Consider the following 6,000-nt stretch of genomic DNA (forward strand, 5'->3'; position numbering starts at 1 on the left):
CTACCACAATTAATTGAGCAAATATGAAATAAAACATTAATTTTTAGAAAATTGATAACATAGCCTATAGTCCATTTTTAATCATTAGATCCGGTTAGGAATCTATGATGTAAATAGTTGTTTTTGTTTTTTTAGAATATACATATTTGTAGCTTGAACTTATCTCTCTCATTAACTTATATATATTATTAAAATTCTAGAGATATTTTTTTTTTAAGAAGAAAGGAAGTATTAATGTTTTATATTATAGTGTTTGGTAGGAAAAAAGAAAGCAGCTATAAAACCAAATATCTCATAGAAAGTTATTATTATATCTTTAGATTTTCTATTTATTTATTTAAGTATTAATTTTACTTTTCCCCTAGAATTAGAATATGGAGTCAATCTTAATCTCTCCTCTTGACTTTAATATTGGACTATTATATCCTTATAAGCAAATTTGCTCCCTGCCATTACTATTTTTTTATGGGCAAAGTTCAATTACAAAATTAATTGTAGCTTAAGTCTACAACCTTACCCAATAAAATAAACATTATCATATATTTTGAAAATCTAACCATTGAATTACATGTTCTTTACCCTTTTAATACACATGTCAAATTTTGTGCCAATTGGATATTATTTACTATACGATTTATAAGCTCATATTTTATGCATAATTTTAAACTATAAAAACTTGCAATTTAAACAATTTATTGATAACATAGCTATTGATCTTTAATTTTCTAGAAATTTTGCAAGTATGGAGAATATGAGAATAAAATGTAATTCAATGATGGATTTGTCAAAATTCACCTTTAATAAAAAGATATTGAATAAAATTGTAGCCTTATACTACAATCAATTTTATAGCTAAATTTTGCCATTTCTTTTTATTAAATTTAGATATTTAATAGAAAATCTTTGGTTGGGGAGGGGAGGAAATTAACATCCAATCTACAAAAATGACTTTTATAACTAAATTAAAAATCACGCATGCTAATATATAATAAATAAAATCTCATCCCTTTTTCTTTCCTTCATCTTTCTCTTCCATACTTGTTATCACAAAATTTTCTTGTATCCTTTTATCACATTAAGTGTGTCGAATGACACTTTAACAAGTTATCATCGTTGGCACTAACTATCATGACCTGAGGAAAGTGGCAATCACATCTGCGCTTATACCCTAAAATGAATAGTCAAGTTATTATTGAGACTCCTCTAATTACTTGTATGTGCAATACTCACTTAGTAAATATCTGATGTGAGACTAAGCACGTGTCTGCATAACATACACACATCCAACCATCGAATCCAAACAATTTGAGTATTCAAAATCTTTCTCACCAAAAAAGCATTAACCACAGCTGCACTTACATCCTCAAAAGACCAATCGAATTACAATTATGACTTATTACAACGTTTATATATATGCGATCCACCTAGTAAACACCTAATGTGATACTTAACACATGCAAAACACAGATCAATACAACATTACAATCTAAGCTAGTCAAATACACATAAAGACATCACACAAGTGACACAATTTAGCTCTAAATGAACGAAATCCTTGAGTAAATCAACTATCAAACTCAAACTTGGTACCTCGAGAGGATCAATATAGTCAGGCCCAACTCACTGAGTTTTACGTGAGTAAAAATTGTCAATTTGGCTTATGCTTCACAATGGAGGAGGATAATTTTGGTTCAAGATTGAGCTTAGTGTTATGGCAACAATAAGGTTTTGAGTGGATAGTGTTGATTTTTGACCTTGTGTGTTTTGCTAGAATGTACATCTCTATTATGATCGTGATTTCTTAATTGTAAAAATAAGTATTGGTCTTGGATGGAAGATAGGTCCATCATTAAGGGGCTGCTTGGTTTTTGTGTTTCCATCACCCATAACTCAAAATATGTGAGTTCCAAGGTTGAATGGTTTGTTTGAGGATGTCTTCAGTTTTTGTTTCCATCACTCAATTCTTGATTTTTGAGTGATGAGTTATGAAAACTGAAAACACATTTTAGGTGTTTTCAAGTTATGGAAACAGAGTTATGATAGCATTTTTGTAAATACACACATAATGCTGCAACTTTTGACTTCACTCTCCTCTTTTCTTTTTTCTTTCTTCTTCACTTTTCTTTCTTCTTTCTTTGTTCTTCAATTCATTCTTTCTTTTTCTTTTTCTTTTTATTCCTTTTCGCCTTTCTCATCTTCATTCGTTCTTTCTTTTTCTTTTTCTTTTTCCTTCCTTTTCGCCATTCTCATCTCAGTTTGTTCTTTCTTTGTTTTTTCTTTCTTTTTTTTCTTCCTTTCACCTTTCTCATCTCAGATCCATAAAAAAAAAAAATCAAGAAACAAATGAGGCTCTGACCAAGTGCTCAGATACGGGTCCCACAAAAACTTGGAATATTTGAGTGATGTGAAGTGAAAACAGTGTGCCAAACGAGTGGGGTTTAAGAAATTGGGATATTTTAAGTGACGAGTAATGAGTGACAAAAATTAAGTAAAAAATGATGGGTGATGGTTTTCAAAAAACCAAACAGCCCCTGAGATACAAGAACATGAGGTGTTGCGAATGCTAATACCCTTTTTTTTAATGTTTTTATTTTTCCAAATTTGCTTTATTTGGGGTTGCCTATTAGACATAAAGGATAAAAGAAATATCTTTTTTTTTTCTTTTTACGTAGATAACAATGAGGCTAGGCCATGAGGGCACAAGAATTGAAAGAGGGAATCTTTTGTAAGAATACATAAATTTAACATAAAAGACATTGTAGTTTAAGAGCAAAGTGTCTTTCAACTTATGAAGTGCCCTTCATGATAATTGATTTTTATCATCATACCAAAACACCAATAAATTTTTAGTGTAAATAGGATTTTAACTACAAATCTCTTGTTCAATAACAAAATAATTTACCAAGTGAGTTAATTGGAACCCATAAATTGTATAACTATAATACTTTTTCTCTCATACTTATCCTCCCATTTAGGGTGGGGGCAAAAAAGAAGAAAAGGGGGATCGGAATAGAAACAATAATCTTTGATTTTTCCATTTCATTACACTTTTTTTTTGTAAGAATCTTCATTACACTTTCTACCTTACCAAATAAGAATAAATATAAATATTAATTAACCCATCCTTCATTTTCTCTCCACTCGTATTTTTCCATTAGGTAACTCTTCTACCCAATTGAGAGCATTCCAAGAAACAAAAATCAAACTTATTCCAAATTCTCAATGACGACAAATATATTTCAACATTTTTATATTAAAATTAAAATATATTTTTAAGATCTAAAATGTAGAATAAATTCTCCATATCATTCTTACATTTTTTAAGGGTTTCAATTTTTTTTCCTTTCAACTTTTTGGAATGAAACAACAAATAGATGATGACTAATATATTTTCTCGACAAATTGTTAACTTGTCAAATGCTGAAAAAATTCACATTAATAATTTTTGTGACAATGTTATAAAAATGATAAACAAAAGAATCATATTACTTAAAAAATGGTAAATTATTGATGATATACCTTTAAACATAGAGTTACCATGTAATTTATTCTGTAACCTTTACCTCCTCAATTGTCAATTTATTGGTGTCTGTTTGAAAACAACTTATCTAGTTTTTTTTATTAAAAATGTGCTAAAATATACTTATACCTTAAATAAAATGCGGGAAAACTAAAAGCTAAAGTTTTTTTTTTTTTTTTAGGAAAAAAGTTGAAGTTGGTACTAAACAAGCTAGTCACTTCCATTAATTTTAAGTTTTTAACATAATTTGATAATGTGACATATGTTAAACGTCTATTATAAATAAATTGAAGAAAATAATTAATATACCCTAACACTTATATCAAACAAGTGATTGTGAAATTGAAATAAGTTTGTCACTACGGAGGGTTAATGTTTTGTCCTAGCCTTAGGGCAGAACATAACTTTTTCTTCAATTCTTTGTCAATTAATGATATTGGCACTTTTCACATCATTAAATACGGTTGAAGTCAAAATGTAAATGCCAAGTACTACTAATTGTAAATAAGATAAGTATGACAAAATAAAGCACATGCTAACTCTATGCTTTTAAGGATAGAAAAAGTTTTCTCCAAATTGTATCTGAAGAATCTTCTCAAACAGATTATGTAGAGCTTCAAAAGACTACTCATGTACATTAAATTGCATAATTTATAAGCAATTTATATTTGACATGACTATTAAGTAGTTTCATATAATTAAAATTACATATAAATAATATATTGAGTCATCATATAATAAGTTGGAAGAACTTTCTTTCAAGCTGGTTTGAAACCAAATTGTGTCTTTTAAAGATATATCACATGGATGATATATGTAATTGGACAATTGAGCCAAAAAAAAATTAGAGCTTTCGGAAATTTAAAGATAAAAACATAACCCCCTTTGTCTAGTTAAAATTACTGGTAATATAAATTGTAAAAATAACTTCAAGGGGTTGGTTTAGTAGTTTTTAAGGTCTTATGATATCTATGAATGAGATATTGGGTTCAAAATCTCTTGCCAGAATTTTGGAGCAACTTCCTAAGATTCTTCCTTATAATAACTTAGTACATGTGGAATTGAGAAACTGCATACACGGAAAAAAAAAAAAAAAAAAAACCTTATCTGTAAAATAAATAAATAAATAAATAAAGGCTAAAGCGTAAAAGTATAATTATGCGTGAAGTACTAGCAGTAAGAAGTCGTAAATAGCAAAACGACGACCACTTCCAAACACGACTAGATCCAGTCCATCTAGTACCACTAATTCGTACAACATTAGTGGACCAAAAAAGAGGTCGATAGGGCTGGGCCAGTTCCAATCTCCTTAAAGAACGTGACACACGTGGGGGAATTATTTAGAACAAGTTGGCGCTATGGTACAAAATTTGGATCCACTCCCTCGGTTACATATATTTTTCCTATTACCACAAAGATTGTAGGATGAGTCAAGTGTACTATTATTGTTCATTTTTTATCATTACTAATATTGATGCACAAACATGTTAAATAATTTTTTATGTAAGTCTTTTGTTTTGAATACAAAGATGGTATATATATTATTGCAAACCGAAGACTTCCTTGTCTTTTACAATAGCCTCCGAATAGCCATAAGATAAGAGATAAGATGGAAAAATAAAACCAAAAAATCGTTTTAAGGCCCGTTTTTGCTAATTCAAAATGTGAGCAGTATTGTTTGTTGTGCCAACTTGAAATCTTCATGACACATTCTATATATGCTAACGAATCAAATTCTGTCATTACCTTATTGGAGCTAGTCCCTTTTTGTTTTTTGTTTTTTTTTTTATTTTAAATACATGACTTATTTAAGTGATTCGTTTGATTAAAACAAACATGTATAGTCGTAATAACAGATTCGAAAAGATTCTTATGTGTCTGTTTAAAAATAGCTTATTTAATTTTTTGCTAAAAATATGTTAAAATATACTTATACTTTGAAAAAGTTAAAAAAAAAAAATTAAAGTTTTAAAAATACATGCATAAAGACTAAAAGTAAGAAAGCTAGCTTATAATCTCATACTAATAACATACTGGTTTGAAAAAAAACTTTGTCATTAAAGAGAAAGTTCAATGCTTTTGAATGGAACTCTATTACTAACTAAAAACTCATTTATTTAGACTTTTATGATTTTGATACTCACACTCCAAAATTTGAAAGTGAATAAATGTACAAAATCCAGTTAGGGGAAAGACCATTATTGAGGAAATTCAGACTCACTCTTGGTATTGATTTTGAGAAGAATTTTGCCCCATTGGTAAAGGCTACTTTTCCTGGCCTCTGATTGCAATTGCCATGGTAAGAAAGTAGCCTTCGTTCCAATGAGATGTGGGGAATGCTTTTTTGAGTTGAAAACCACATTAGGAGGTTTACATGCCACCTTCACCAGGCGTAGCCACTTTGCGATCCTACCGCCATTATAGGCACCTAGTTTCAAGTACCCCTTATTGAAAATGGCTACACGTTAGCACCCCTTATT

The sequence above is a fragment of the Quercus suber genome, unplaced genomic scaffold, assembly GCF_002906115.3.
Source record: "Quercus suber isolate HL8 unplaced genomic scaffold, Cork oak 2.0 scaffold_413, whole genome shotgun sequence".
NCBI lineage: Eukaryota > Viridiplantae > Streptophyta > Magnoliopsida > Fagales > Fagaceae > Quercus > Quercus suber.